The 16559-nt window shown below is 40.8% G+C and overlaps 1 protein-coding gene across 1 annotated transcript in view; it reads right to left on the bottom strand.

Annotated features, from left to right (window-relative positions):
- The window catches only part of EGFLAM (EGF like, fibronectin type III and laminin G domains), a 178729-nt gene that overhangs the window by 83799 nt on the left and 78371 nt on the right, over positions 1-16559 (bottom strand). The gene's annotated exons all lie outside the window — the stretch shown is intronic.

The raw sequence follows: 16559 nt of genomic DNA, 5'->3' as shown, positions 1-16559 counted from the left end.
CCTATGGAAAGTAACAGCATTCACACTCTAGAAGCAATACTCATAAAAACGAGTTAACTTTTCCCATCTCAGAGTCATCTTGATTTTAAATCATAGGTCATAATTTTTAGGTCTCTGCCTATAAAAGCAAGTAGATCATTTTTAGGGTCAGTTTTAAGTGGTGTTTAAACATCATCTGCTTTCCCTCAGCATGGGCTTGACTGTGGTGGAAAGATCCCCACATAGGAGTTCCTTTTCCAGAACTTTGCCTTCCAGATGTTTCATAAACAAGCCTTCCCCTAATAGTCCCCACTCCCAGAGGTCAGGAGAGCATAGATTCCATCTATTCACAATCTGTTCACAAAGTAAACAAATGTAAGTTTTATAGGGTGACTAATTGCATGAACTGCCATGGGAAAACCAAGAAGATTCTGTTTGTGGCCATTCTTGCTCTTAACAAAATTGTACAGCTGTGCCAGCTTGCTGACGTTTCATATGTTCTTCTAAGAACCCTATAGAGAATGCAGACCCTCACTTAGAGCTCCCACCTGGGAGGCAATCAGCAGAGGGTAAGGATACAAACCAGAATTGGACAGCGCCGCATAAATCCTACCTTTAACTACTTACTAGCTGCTATTTAACTTCTTTAAGGAATAAAAGTCCTTATCTAAGAGGACTATCATGAAGATTAAATGAATCTCTATCCTCAGCATAGTGCCTGGCATATTATAAACACTCAGCAGATTCTGGCCATTATTTAAGGGACTTACCCACATCACAGAACTAGCAGACACCTCTGGGTCATCTGCTTACTACCCTATACCTGTGTGCTCCAATGCGGTCGGTCGCACTGGCCCCTGTGGCTAGTCAGCTCCTGAAATATGGTTAATCTGAACTGAGATGCGCCACAAGCGTAAAACATACATTGGATTTTCGAGGGAAAGAAAGAATGCAAAATATCTCACTGATCATATGTTGACACAATAATATTTTGGATTCAGAGGGTTAAAATATGTTATTAAAATTAATTTCACTTTGTTCTTATGGCCTTTTTAATGCCACTAGTAGAAAACTTCAAATTTCACATACGGCTTGCATTGTATTTCTACCGGACAGTGATGCTCTAAATAGAGGAGTCCCAGTGTGTCATGGGGTAGGGAGTGGGGAGAAAAGCATCCCGGGAAGTAAGAATTGCAAGACGAAACTTAGAGATGGTTGTGTATGGCTGGGGGATGGTATGAAGGGCCTAAACGGATATTCTGTATTAACAGCTAATAATAATTACCATTTATCAAGTGCTTGTAAAGTACCAAGCTTGTTCACAGTATCTCTGAAGGAGATGTTCATATTAAACTTCCTTCTCCCCCTTGTTTTTACAGAGGAAACTGAGGCATTAAGCAAGTAATTAACTTGCCCGCGTTCATACAGCTGATAAATGGTGAGGCCAACTCAGGTTGATGAGGAAAGGTTGGATTAAGAAGATCCTTGATACTGGATGAAAACTTGGGGCAACCATGGTCGGGGAGGCTATGCTCCATCCATTAGCTTGCTTCCTGACCACTTCTCAGTTGTTCAGTCGCTAAATGCCCCTGCTCACAGATATTTAAAAGAAGGCAGAGAGCAAAAAAAAAAAAAAAAAAAGAGAGTGATATTTATCCTTTATGAACAACTATCAGGCAGGAAATATAGATCTATTTTGCCAAAAGGAGATGCCTGTATGATATATGGATTTCTCGAATATATGCTTGCTTAGTTTCTCATGGGTGGGAATTAAAAGCCAAGTGGAGTCCTTAAGCCTAATCCATGATGTTTCCTCAAGTTCCCCAGGCAGACAAGTAGTCTGTGGAGCCCATGTCCCCTAAGAATTCATCCGTTTGGAGAAGCAGCTGTCACAGGGCGTGCTCACTGGAGGAAGCAGGGCTCATTTCTCTTTCTTGATATCCTTTCCCTAAAGATGGACTTCTTGTGTGAACTAACTTTGTCATCAAAGAGAAAAATCTCAGTGACTGGACGGAAACACATTTCCAAACTCAAATTAGAACAAATCACGTCACAGAGGAAAGTCACCAGGGAGACCTAAGAGTTGACAGAAAAGCTGTGTGTGATCTTTAGATAATACTCTCCTGTTCTCCTTTGCTAAGCTTTCCTGTGGCATTTATAGAGGAAATGACATGAAACTGTTCTCAGACCGTGCCATTGTCTAGCCAGGACTACCTGCATATATTTGCAACAATCTTCATGTAGAAATTACAGCACCACCCCGAACCCACACACACATACAAAAAAGGGATTATATTTACTTGTTCGTTTGATGCAGGGAAGAAAGCTATATTTTCAGGGAATGAGAGATTGAAATCATTAACATTTAAGTCATGATATCAAGTGAGAGAGCCAAGCTTATGCGGATTGAATACCAGTTCAAAACCTTTAGCATTTTGCCTCTGATTTTGTCACGGGTGTCACATTTAAATGTTTTTAGAGTCTCTTGAGGTACAAAAGTGCAAAGGTGAGGTTGGGAGAGAGAGATAACTAGGCAAAAGGGTAGTCTTAGATCACAAACAATAGCTTTATCTTTCTCCACTGAAGAAAATCATTCTGTTCTGACTACAGTTGCCAGTCAAATCCTCATAGCAACATTGGCCTGCCAATTTCCCCCTCAACAGGAAGGCATGGGGGGAGCAGTAAACTAAGAAATGTGCTGCCGTCCCAGGTAAAAATGGGCAGCCACCAGCAGGGTGGGCACTGTTAGCGCTTTTCCAAATACGGGATAGGGTTGGCTTGGGCACCCTGCATACCAGGAGATGAAATGCCTTTGGAAGGTGTTTCGGCTGCGGAGATCTGATGGGGCAGATATGATGCAGTCAGTGCCAGCTACTCAAAACCTAAGTAGCTGACTCAAGTAATGACTCCCTGGTTCATTTTGGTGGGAAAGAGCTGCACCACTGACAATGTTAGAATCCAGCCTGTTTATCAGATATCTTTACAGATCAACTCGTCCAGATGTCTGAGAGCTCTCAGAAATTACATGCAAGATTTTATTTCAGTTTCCTAAGTAAAGTGATCTTAGCTTTTTATCAGATTTTCAAAGATAATCATGATCCCAAAAGCTTTAAGAGTCACTGACCTGGTCCGGTGTCTCTCTCTACCCATCTGAACACTAAAAAAAGGTCATTTATCCATAGAACCACTGGGTGGTATATCTTCTTGTCTTATTCCCTTTCTTGTGGCATTTTCACTACCTTGTCTATTGCCCACTTCAATCTTATGTGAACAATCATTTTTCTTGGTACCATCAAACCCAGCAGGAGGCTGCCTTGGGGTAGTTAACTGGTATGTGATTGATTGTCAACAGGGCACCCATCACAGAAGCTATGTTCTAGGAGGCTCCAAGGAACTGTAAACACATTTCCATTCTTAGGGAGTTTATAATCTAACTGGGAGATAATATATCTAAGGATCAGTGGGAAGCCAGTGAAAGATAGCATATTTCAAGTATTATACAGCTGACTACTGAAAAACATGCTGACATCCCTGTGCAGCCAAAAAGCCATGTATAACTCTTGACTCCCACAAAACTTAACAGCCTACTGTCGATCTTATCAAGAGTATAAAGTTGGACAGCCCCAGTGGCTCAGTGGTTTAGCGCCGCCTTCAGCCCAGTATGGGATCCTGGAGACCCGGGATTGATTCCCATGTTGGGCTCCCTGCATGGAGCCTGCTTCTCCCTCTGCCTGTGTCTCTGCCTCTCTCTCTCTCTATGTCTCTCATGCATAAATAAATAAAATCTTAAAAAAAGAGTATAAAGTCAATTACCACATATTTTAATTGTTATATAGTATCATATTCTGTATTTTATAATACAGTAGGTTAGAGAATAGATAACCTTATTAAGAAAATAAAAAAGGAAATACATTTACAATATTGTATTTATCAAAAAAGAATCCATGTATAAGTGGATCTACACAGTTCAAACCCATGTTGTTCAAGAGTTAACTGTATTTGAATGGGTCAATGTGAACTGGAATGCTGGTCTATGAGACCAGGAAAAAACCTAATTAGATTTCAAATATATTTGGGTTCTGATAACTGAAAAGGAATAGAGTATCTTTGGGTGGAGGAGAAAGAAGAGTAACATCAGCTCTCTGGATGATCTGCCCATATTAAGCACTAGCTACATGTAAAATATAGTACGGGATATCCAAAGACAGTAAATAATACAGGTCCTGGAAATGAATAACAATGAATCTATATAAAAGATGGGTATAATGTATAAAAACATTAGCCATAAGTAGGTAAATGAATATATGGCACCTCTGTGCATATCACACACAAAGCTTTCCTTATCAACCTCCACTTAACCAACTTGTCAAATTAACCAATGATCTTCATTTGTTCCCACTAATTCAGCTACTGGCTTGTCAAGAGTCAGTTGTGTTCATTCCCAAACCTACTTATGACTTTGGTGTTTGGTATTATGTTATTTAATGTAATATTAGATAAACTTGTGAAATATGAGTAAAAAATAAACCTGATAGCTATGTTACATGTTTTTGAAAGACTTGATAAAGCTGAATGACTAATACATAATTGCCTTTGATGTGGTATGTGTGTGTGTGTGTGTATTTAATTATATATAATGAAATATTATTCAGCCATGAGAAAGAAGAAAATTCTGCAGGAACACAGATAAAATGAGGACATTATGCTAAGTGACATCAGGCAGACGGAGAAAGACAAATACTGTATAATTTCACTTTTACATATGGACTCTAAAAAGGTTGAACTCAAAGAACCAGAGAGTTGAGTGCTAGTTGCCAAGGACTGGAGGGTGTGGGAAATACAAGAGGTTGGTCAAAGAGTACATACTGTCATCTTTAAGATGAATAGTTCTGAGGATCTGATGTGTAGTATGGTGATTATAGTCAGTAATACCATATGTTATTCTTGAAATTTGCCAAGAGAGTAGGTATGAAGTGTTCTCACCACACATATGTGTGTGCATGTGCACACACACACACACACAAAGGTAACTATGTGATTTTAAAAATCACATCGTATATAACCTAAATAAATACAATTTTTGTTTGTCAATCATACCTCAGTAAAAGTGAGAAGAAAATCTAAAATAACCAGAGGAATTTTAGGAAATGCATGGGAAGTGGCCTTACAAATAAGATGCATGATAGAATAAATTCAAAATGATCTCCATATACAGAAACACCAGGGCAAAGCTCCAACTCCAATGATAGATGCAAAATCTTATATTAGTGGTTTTTTTTTTTTAATAAAGCCAACAGCCCAGATATAAAAACAGTGAAAACCAGGTGTGGCAAAAATCTATCGGGAAGGCAGGGGGCATAAAACTGGACTTTAAAACTTGGTCACACACTCAATATGAAATCTCTGGACAAGCTGCTGTTGAATGGTCCCATGCCCACACCCTGAAGAGACATGGCTTTCTAGGTTGATCACTCAGCAGGAGGTGCTCTGGACTCCTCTCCACTTGAGGTAGAGCTCAAAGGGCTGGTATTGCCTGGCTCAAGATACTGAGCTTTACATGTGTGCCAAATGAAGATGGCAAAGACACGTGTCCATATTGGATTAGAAGGCCCAGTTGTTCCTTACAGAGAAGCCAATGGCAGCATTAGTCCCTCAACATTAAGGAAAATCTTTAATGGCACTTAGGAATGGTCGACAATGAAGCCAGCTGCCTCAGAAGGGTCAAGCTCTGCATCAATGGCTGTACTGAAGCAGAAATTGAATGGCCATCAATCAGGGATGGAACAGAGACTTTCTGAATAGGACAGCAGGTTGGACTTTGTTCAGTAACTCTGATCTAGACTAACAGTGATAAGTACGATTATCATCACTATAAAATATGTATGTATGTATATGACTTATATATGCGAACTAAACTGAAAAACACTCTCAAGGAAAAATATCCTTACTCTATTCACTTTGTCTTTCTTTCTTTCTTTCTTTCTTTCTTTCTTTCTTTCTTTCTTTCTTTCTTCCTTCCTCTCTCCCTCCCTCTCCTCCCTCCCTTCTTCCTTCCTTCCTTCCTTCCTTCCTTCCTTCCTTCCTTCCTTCCTTCCTTCCTTCCTTCCTTCCTTCCTTCCTTCCTTCCTTCCTTCCTTCCTTCCTTCCTTCCTTCCTTCCTTCCTTCCTTTTTCCTGGTTAAGAGCTCACTAAATCAATCTCACCACTCCCTGAAGTACTGTGACCCATAATTTGAAAAATACTGGACTAGAAGTTTTCTTTTCCTAGAATACTTAAGTTGGAGCTTTCAACTATAAAGTTCAGATAATGAAGAAAGCAAATTTTGTCAGCCATGGAGAGAGAAATCTATGGCTTACAGGGTCGTCAAATGTCCCCAAAGTGGCAAAGTCTGTTCAATTCCAAATACGTTCTAGATACATCATGTTCCTCAGGCACTGTTTTTTGGTCTTTTAATGAACCACAGTTAGACATACATTGGACATTGTGACACAGTACATACCACGCATACACATTATGCACACACACAACTGAAACATATGTCTCATAAAATAATTCCTAGTTTTACTATGTGTGATGCCCTCTGATATTTTCTCTTCTGTTCTATTTCACTTTCGAAAAACTCATTCAGGATCCCTCAACTGGTCTCATGACCTTCTAATGAGTAACTACTCACAATTTGAGACCCCTTTCCCTAGAAAGTTGGAGCCGGGCTGAGGAGTGAAGCTCAAGCATGCTTCGGACATTAACTAGGAAATTGGGCTAAGAATGGTTAAATCCTGCTAGGGAAATACTTTTGAGAATGGAATTTGTTGGTGCAGCAAACAGTCCTCCAGGGGATTCAGCAGAACATCCAGAATGGCCTTGACAGTAGAGGCCACTCAACTGGTCTGAGAGGGAGTGGACCCAAAGCCTAATTATAGTACACCAGAGATATGTGTGGCCTCAGTATCAGACCTATCATTCCACAGCTTTCTGTTTTGGGGAGAGCCTTAGATTATTTGGAGGCTCCTTTCCTAAATATTTTTCTTCATGTTATTCCTTCTAAGCATCATCTCAGAAAACACAACTAGGAAGACTCTGCTCAGGACTCTCCCATGCCTTGAATCTGATTCTAACATCACACCGATTCTAGCACCTTCTAATGTTATTTTATATTTGTCTCTCTTACTAGGCTGTGAGCTCATTAGGCATGCTGATGGTCTTATTCATCTCTGCATTCCTGGGAACGGCTGCATGATCTTTCAAAAATACAAATACTGTCTCTCTCCTGCTTACCACTCTCTCTTGCTTACCACTCTCCATAGCTCCCTATTCCCTGCAGGCAGGACAGGGACTCTGTTATTATGCCTTTCTTGCTCTGACTCTTATTTACCCATCTAGCCTTGTCTGTTGCCTCACAAAGCTTCAGATTTTCTAAGTAATTCCAGGAACATTTCTTCTTGCCTCCAAGTCATCACTCAAGTAGCTTCTTGTGGCTTGACTCTTTTCATGCTGTTCTTCCCTCCCCTTTGCCTGGTTATCACCAGTGTGTCCTTCTTGGCTCCTGTAAGAAGTCTTCCTAGACCCCTTCAAAACTGCACGAGATGTCAGGCTGGTATTCCTGTAGGCTCCTGGTCCCCACTCTTCCCTGCAACATTCATCACTTGGAACTAGTCCTGTCTGTGCTTTCCCCACTGCATTGTGCAAACAGGGACAGAGCTGTTTGACCCCTAATTCTCCTGTACATGCATTGCATATAGAAGATACTCAATATGTGCCTGTTTGGATGATCACATGAAGACACTAGGTATCTGATAAAGGTTGGCTAAGATGAAATTGAAATAGCTTCAAAATTTGACCTGAAGAATAACATGACATCCTAAAATAGGGAGTGGAAAACGTCAGCCTGCTGCCGATTTTTGTAAGTAAAGATTTTGGGGACACAATCATGACCATTTGTTTAGGTATTGTCTATGATTGCTTTCTTGCTCTAATGGCAGAATTGAGTAGTTGAGACAGAGACCACATAGCTGGGGAAAGCACAAAATATTTACTAATCTGACCCTGTGGAAAAAGTTTGCCAACCCCTGATCAGAGACAATAGTCTTTAACTTCGTACAACTTCAACCATCTGAGGAAGACTTATGGACCCTTCTCAGAATATTTTTAAATTCATCAAATAAAATACTTAGGATTGAAACGACACTGATTATATTGAAAGCAATTATGTAAACAATAAAAAACTATGATTATGATTATATATATATATATATATATATATATATATACCTTTGTTTATACATTAAGTAACAACACTGAGCAATGGATTTAATAACTATAATTATTTCAGGGCACCTGGCTGGCTCACTGGTTGAGCATCTGCCTTTGGCTCAGGTTGTGATCCTAGGGTCCTGGAATCAAGTCCTAGATCAGGCTCCCTGTGGGATCAAGTCCTAGATCAGGCTCCATGCAGGGAGCCTGCTTCTCCCTCTGCCTGTATCTCTGCCTCTCTCTATGTGTCTCTCATCAATAAATACATAAAATCTTTCTTAAAAAACTATAATTATTTCAAAGTAGTGATAAGCACTACCGGTGTTTTGAGATTTGTACAGGAGTTATACTGAGATAAGAACACATCTGTGATTTTATTAGTGACAAAGTCACAGAAATTGCTAACACTACTATGGTTTGTTGACTGCATTCATATTTAAAGGGAACATTAAATTTCAGTTGATAAACTAAGAATGTAATTTCTATCCAAAGTCCAAGGACCCCTTGAATTCTATCCATGGACCCTTTGGGAATCTACAGACAGCAGGTTAAACACCCTGCTCTAAAGGAAGAGACACAATTCTGCAGATTATCCAGGGTGAACACAAGTGGGGTAAAAACCTCATACTCAGAGGAGCCTCTGATTCTCTGTTAATTTTACAGACTGATTTTATGCAGGATTTGCTCTAGACTAAAATGAATTGAGGAGGAAAGTCCAAAACCACTAAGTAGTTACAGTTTAAAAAAAAAATGCATTGTTTGACCTTCAGCTTTCAGCCTTCCTTCTTTATTTATGAATTGGTTCAAACCAACCAAATGACAAACAGATGGATAGAATGGGGTAACGATAAACTCAGCTGGCAATTTGTCCCAGGCAGAGCAACTGGAGAGTACACTTTCATTTACAGTTTACAAATGGCTTCCAATACTGTTACACAAGAATTCAATTTATGTGAGGTCCCATCAATCTGACCAGGGATTACATCAGGATACGTCAGGGTAGAAAGGATGGAATCTTTAAGGGATCAATCTGTAGAACTGTAGGTCAAACTTCTGCAAAAACATTCAGAATCACCCTTCCATTTGAGCCTAAGTGGACGAACCTGCTGGCTACCAGGATGTCTGGGATCAGCTACCAGTCTGGAAGGTGGTTCTAAGATCTTTGATTTGGAAACTAAAGATAAAAAGGAAATTTTTTTTGTGAAGCATCACTTATTAATACGAAATCTCAGCTGACATCAAAGCAAGCCCATTCTTGCTTATTTATAATTCTGGTGGTGGTGATAAGGAAAGACTTATACTTTTTTTTAAAGATTTTATTTATTTATTCATGAGAGACACACAGAAAGAGGCAAAGACACAGGCAGAGGGAGAGGCAGGCTCCACGCAAGGAGCTCGACGTGGGACTCGATCCCGGGACCCTGGGATCATGCCCTGAAAGGCAGATGCTCAAACGCTGAGCCACCCAGGCGTCCCAGGAAGGTTTATACTTCAACAGCACAACTTCCTAAACACTTACTTGAAAGGAAAAGAATTTTTCTTCCCCCCTTCCCCCTCGAAATTAATTAATTGTATAAGAAAAATTCTTTAAATATTTTAAGCTCTGTACTTTCAGGGGAAGGAAAACCAACATAGGGCTACATCACTGTTAAATATTGCAGCCATTTGCCTAATTATTGCTATAAATTTGAGTAAAATGCTATGAAAAAGTTGGAAGTTCACTTACATACTATGAAGAGCTCCAAAACACAAGTTATTACTCAATATGAAATAACAATGGGAACTTCCAAGTTAGTTTTATATTTTGTATCATTTGAAGCTTTGCCATATACCAATATTCCTTTTATGATACGGAAACAAAACCAATAAGTAACTTGGGATCAGGGGGGAGAAGAGGGAGATGTATGTGCAGATCCATGTTGGGTTTTGCCTGGCTTATACCTCTGCAGTTGGTAAGGTAGATTGGTTACTGTTGTGGCTTCCAGAGATTAGTGGTAAAGGATTCATTGACCAACCCACCCCTAACCCACCACCTCCCAGGCTCATGTGCCAACACATTTCCATTTCCACGTAGCTCGGGGTAGGGAAAGGAACCAACATAAAAAAGTCTTCCATAAGCTACCTCACTAAGGGCTGTACAGACAGCTTTTCATCTTGCCAAGCCTCCTGGTGTAGCCACTGTCATCATCCATACTTTATAGTGGATGGAAGTAGGGCTCAGAGAGCTTGAAGAGCTTATGTAAGGGTCCAGCTAGTTTGGGTATTCTCTAAATTTGATCCTATGACTGCTCTGTCCAAATGTTCATCAGCACTTATGTGATGTGTGGTATGTTTGTCCCAGGCTAGGTACTATATTCCACAAAAGGAAGCAAGTCAAGATGTTGCCCTCATGTCCTGGCGAGGAAGACAGATCTTGGACATGTCATTAACTACAAGTGTGCTAAGTGTCGCAAGTAAATGTTGTAGGTGTGCCTAAACTCATCTGGGGAGGGGGGAAGAGGTTCAAGGAAGGCTTCCTGGAGGAGGAGGTATTTCAGCAGGAGTCCAGAAGGATGAGTAAAAGTTAGCTAGGTAAAGAGGTAGAAATATCCTGGCAGAGAAGAGCAAACATAAAGACTTCTAGCCACGAAAGAACATGGCTCTAGATGAAGGCAGAAGAGATCTATCACCAAAGCCACAACAGCAGTGGTTCATACTGACTGAGCATTTTGGTGCCAGGAGCTGTTCTGTACATTTTGTTCCATCAACTCATTTAATCTCACAACTCCATGAGGTAAATGAATCGTTATCCTCATTTTTTCTGAGACAAAGAGAAGCTATATAATCCACCCAAGATGACATAGCTTAGAAGTGGTGGGGGGAAGGGATGGAGCAGGGAGCTAGCTCCAGAGCCTGTGCATTAAACCACCAGTTCACTCTGCCTCACCTTTATTATGAGAACAGCAATCAGAGTCACTGTGACTTAGAGGGCAGATGGTCCAGTCTTATTTTATACATAAGGAAGCTAAGAATTGGAATTGAGCAATTTATGCCCAGGATCAGAGGCCAGCTCTGAGCTGTGTCTTCTGATTCCACATTTGAACACACTCTAACTTGAAAGATGAAACCAAGAGTTGGACTCTAAGTCTCAATTTTTTTTATTATGTTTTGATTTTAGTTTTAATTTCAGTATAGTTACCATATGGTGTTATATTAGTTTCAGGTACACAATATAGTGAGTGATCCACCAGTTCCATACAGCGCCTAGGGCTCATCACAACAGGTGCATGCCTAAATCCCCATCACTCATTTCACCCATCCCCCCCACCCACCTCCCCTCTGGTAACCATCAGTTTGTTCTCTGAGGTCTCAATTCAAAATGAGAAGCTTTGACCTTCACAGGCTGTGACCTTGACCATGAGGCAAATCACATCATCCCTTAAACTATTCAAGGGAAATCCATAATCCATTCAGCTTCTATTCCAAATCCCAGATTTCATCTTCATTTTAGTAACAGCCTTTACAAGGTAACTTCCAGGGAGCAAACTAATTAAATTCACCCGTTACTTGCAGATTAAGGAAGAGTTTCTGATGGGATGGAAAGACAGATGACTTTGACAAAAATATCAATTTGTGAAATAATTTTAAAAACCCACCCAAGTGTGTATGACCTTAAGATTCTCAAGCGAAACCAATAGGTAGACATTGCAATTGGCTTAGAAGCAGTGCTGTGTGAAGATGAATTTTGCAAGTCTCATTATGGAAGGCATCTGCAAGGGACCAGGGAATTATTTAAGCAGAAAGGTATGAAAGAGAAAAGAGAAGCAGCAATGCTTTTTCTCATTTATTAGTATAACTGTCTTGGGCCGAGGTTGAGATCAATAATTCTTGACCAGTGTCCTTAATACACACACAGAAATAGTTTAAACTTTCACATGTACACTAAATAAGCCAGTGGTAGACTTTTTATTAAAACAGCCATTGTCACTCATAGGTAGAATTTAAGAAACAAAACAAATGAACAGAGGGGAAAAAGAGAGGGAGAGAAGTGGACCACAAAACAGATTCTTAACAATAGAGAACTGATAGTTGCCAGAGGGGAGGTGGGTGGGAAGGCTGGGTTAAATGGGTGATTGGGATTAAGGAGTGCACTTCTTGTGATGAGCACCAAGTGTTGTATGGTAGTGTTGAATCAGTATATTATACACCTGAAAAGAATATTACCTTTATGTTAACAAACTGGAATTTGAATAGAAACTTAAAACCCAGCCACTGAAAACTTTAATCTACCCTTTCCCATAATTGTCAATGCAAAGCTCCAGCAATTTTAACCCATCAGGTCACACTTACAGAAAAACTATACTTAAGTTAAATGAAAACTATTTTTCACCTTTAACCAACCTGAGAGATAGCATATATGGAGCAAGGCACCCCAACTGGAACATCAGAGGGAAGGAATATTTTTCCAGGCCTTTGGTTTTCATTGCTACCATAGTATATATTTTTTTGCTTATGAGAAAGGCACTTACCATGGGGAAATTCTTAGGCAGAAGGAGAAAAGTTTCTCAGATATTTATAGCCAAAATATTTCAAATCATAGGTAGCTATATTTATGCTGGGTTCTTATTTTCATAAACAGTAAGCATTGCTGCCCCCAAAGAAATTTTCGGTATCACTATAGAAAAAAAATATTCTCTTTCATTTCAAATGAATGCCTTTTCTGTTTTAGAAAAGCAGGTCAAAGTTTTTAAAACACTGCAAAATATGCTACAGCCTCTAGGTTTACTTAGAATCTGCCTCTTCAAATCTTTTCTACACTGATTAAAAATAAAAAATCTACTCTTATCAAGGAAGCGAATAAATAGCCCCCAGGCCAACTTTCGGGGAGGTGAGAAGATTATGCTCATCTAAAGCTTCATCCTCCCTGAGCCAGACCAAGTCACTGAGAGCACCCCTTAGGGTGGTCACCCAAGGGGTATCCTTCATTTTGAAGGGACAGAAGCTGGATTAGAAACAGAAATTTGCTGAAATATCACCAAAACTAGCAAATAAGCAGTCAGTACCCCCCCATACTCTGGTCTAGTATAATTTTTCAGGTCAATCTATCAGTCAGTTAAATACTTAGACTATTTTTTAAAATTTTTATTTATTTATTCATGAAAGATACAGAGAGGCAGAGACAGACATAGGGAGAGGGAGAAGCAGGTTCCCTGCAGGGACCCAATGTGGGACTAGATCCCGGGACCCCAGGATCACGACCCAAGCTGAAGGCAGATGCTCAGTCCCTGAGCCACCCAGGCATCCCATTTTTAGACAATTTCTTAACGATGCCTTTGATATCATCATCCTCATTGAATAAGAAGAATAACTGATGTATAAGCGCCTATCAATGCCCAGAGAGGGAAAAGAAAGCTCATCTTCCAGAAACAGGACTTACAGGAGAACTTCACCTGGTGAAATCCGAGGGTAACTTCCCACGGTAAACGGATTTCTACCATTTCCTAGCCTTGGCTTGCCAAAGGCCTGCCTCTTGGATATAACAAGAAACGTTAGGCTCACACAAAGACCTGTCACAGGTGTTTGTGTACACAGGAGGTATCTGGGCAACAGCAATTTAATAGTAAGCAGACCTTTGTGGGGAAAATAGAAAAATAACTAAAGCCCCCATAAAGCTTTTCACACTAATTGCAGTCTCTGATTTAGAGCTAAGAAAGCTCTCTCTAAACATATCCTCGAGCACTCATCTGGAATGGGATAGGCTCTGAGACGTTTACAAATGAATGTAGGGATTTCTTCTGCAGCCAAACATTAAATACTACAACAAGCTGTGAAAGCTTTTATTCTGGGACAACAGCAAATAGCAGTCTAAGAGGAGGCTTCGCTTGTCCTTACCAGCAGGGCAGAGTCTCTGCGTCCATCTCAGGAGGTGGATCACAGACATGAAAGGGGTGTAGGGTTTCATAAAAAGAGCACTCATATGTAGAATGTAAGAAATAGTGAAAGGGATCATAAGGGAAAGGGGGATACTGAGTGGCAAAAAATTAGAAAGGAAGACAAACTACGAGAGACTCCTAACTCTGGGGACCAAAGGGTTGCAGAAGGGGAGGCAGGTGGGGGGTATGGGGTGACTGCGTGACAGGCACTAAGGAGGGCACTTGATGGGATGAGCACTGGGTGTTATACTATATGTTGGTAAATTGAATTTAAATAAAATTTTAAAAAATAAAATTAAATGAATACTCAACTTCTGAAAAAAATATTTGATTAATAAAAGATTAATTTTATCAAAAAAGTCTATTTCTACAAGAAAAAAAAAACTGGGCTGGAAGTCAGGAGACTTCTGATTTTGATTCTGTCGCCAGCCAGTCATCTGACCTTGGCAAAGCAAATTAAGCAATGGAGCCTCCAATTTCTTTTTTTTTTTAAGGTTTTATTTATTTATTCATTAGAGACACAGAGTGACAGAGAGAGAGAGAGAGAGAGAGAGAGAGAGAGGCAGAGAAACAGGCAGAGGGAGAAGCAGGCTCCATGCAGGGAGCCCGACATGGGACTCCATCCTGGGACTCCAGGATTATGCCCTGGGCCGAAGGCAGGTGCTAAACCGCTGAGCCACCCAGGGATCCTGAGCCTCCAGTTTCTTCCTTTGTAAAAGGGAATTACTGATGTGGAGGGAAGGAAACAGACATTAAGTGCCTAAGATACACAAACACTTTGTAAAGACTACAGCCAACAACTCTGCAGTGAGGGTTCCAGCACTTGCTGTTACAGACCAGGCCATGGAGGTGCTGAGGTAAAATCATTTGCCCAAAGTTCCATGTCCTGGAGGAGATAACTGGCAGAGTTCCTAGCGCGGGGTCTGGAAACGGGGGGGCAGCTCTCCCCATCCCACCATGCTCCATTTGGAACTCCAAGATGTCCAAGAGCTCTACATTTCAAAGTTCACTTTCCAGAACAGTTGTAAAGTTACATTTGTCAAGATTAACGGATTTTTTAAAATTAACAGTTTGTTCGGATGGTATAGAAGTTTTAAATGTCGACACATAAAAATCTGGGACCTGAGCCCTCAAATGTAGGAGACTGTTCTGAATGTTAAAAGTCATTTTTCTTGGTGAAGTAGTTGAATTATTAAATGGAGGCACATAACACCCCGATATACCTTCCACTTTGGAGGTTTCAACATCCATGAAGCTCTTTCTCCTATGTTGATCCTCCTGGCCACATAGTTGAGGCTGGAAGGTTATCACCCGTATGTTGCAGATAAGGGCTGGTGCTCGATGCCCGTGGGGGCCACATCACCCCCCTCTGCCCCACTTCTGATTTCAGCAGCAGCTACGGTGTGGAAAGTTTCACAGGAGCTCAGATTTGCTTTGTGGACCAGCACCCAACCTCAATCACATGTTGTCACATGTTGTTCCTATCACACCACCTTCTATCCTGGGACCTTTGTCCGTCATCTACGTGCCAGGAGACCCTAGGAGGGTGGGAAGGTATATCCCTTAAGGAAACCCTCAAATCAGGGGCACCTGGATGGCTTAGTGGCTGAGCGTCTCCCTTTAGCTCAGGTCATGATCCCGGGGTCCTGAGTTCAAGTTCCACATCGGGCTCCCAGCAGTGAGCCTGCTTCTCCCTCTGCCTGTGTCTCTGCCTCTCTCTTAAATAAATAAAATCTTTAAAATAAAATTTAAAAAACCCTCAATCAGCAGAAGAGAACAGGAGCCAGTGAGTAAATGGCATCTGTCCTTTTGATAGGCAAATGTGAGAGCAATTCTGCACACTTCAGAGAGAATTGAGCCCCCAGAGAAGCCTCTGCTGCCTATAGACTGACTTCAGGGACATAGTTATACGTTCTCTTTCCCTGTCTCACTCTCCCACCTTCTCATACCTGCTTCTAAATAAAATAACCTACTTGCACTGAAGCCCCTGTATCAGGCCATCCTGTGGGGGACCCCGAACTCTGAGAAGCCCTGAGGTTTCTGGACAGGAAGTGACTAGCACAGGGCCTCACCATCGGCAGGCATAGATGCACAGCTTTCTTCCTGTTCTTCTGGTTCTAAACCCAATGAGTCCCTTTCATCTTCCCCTTTCGGTAGTGCACACAGGTTAAGAAACTATAATTTCTACCTTTTGCCAATAGGCCAGAGTTAAAACCAGTTTTAAAAATACACATTTTAGCACAAGACTAAAAATAAATGATAATCATCATCTTTGCTGGGGGTTACACAGACGGTCTGCTGGGCTACCATGAAAAAATTTGTATTTCCCCAAATTTGAAAGCATTACATTTTGCTTTGCTGGCACCAGACAAGTGAGTTAGACAAATTAAGCTTCACTCTGAGTTTTATGGATGAGCA

Source organism: Nyctereutes procyonoides, unplaced genomic scaffold (assembly GCF_905146905.1).
Source record: "Nyctereutes procyonoides isolate TBG_1078 unplaced genomic scaffold, NYPRO_anot_genome, whole genome shotgun sequence".
NCBI lineage: Eukaryota > Metazoa > Chordata > Mammalia > Carnivora > Canidae > Nyctereutes > Nyctereutes procyonoides.
This window is presented reverse-complemented; position numbering and strand designations above follow the sequence as displayed.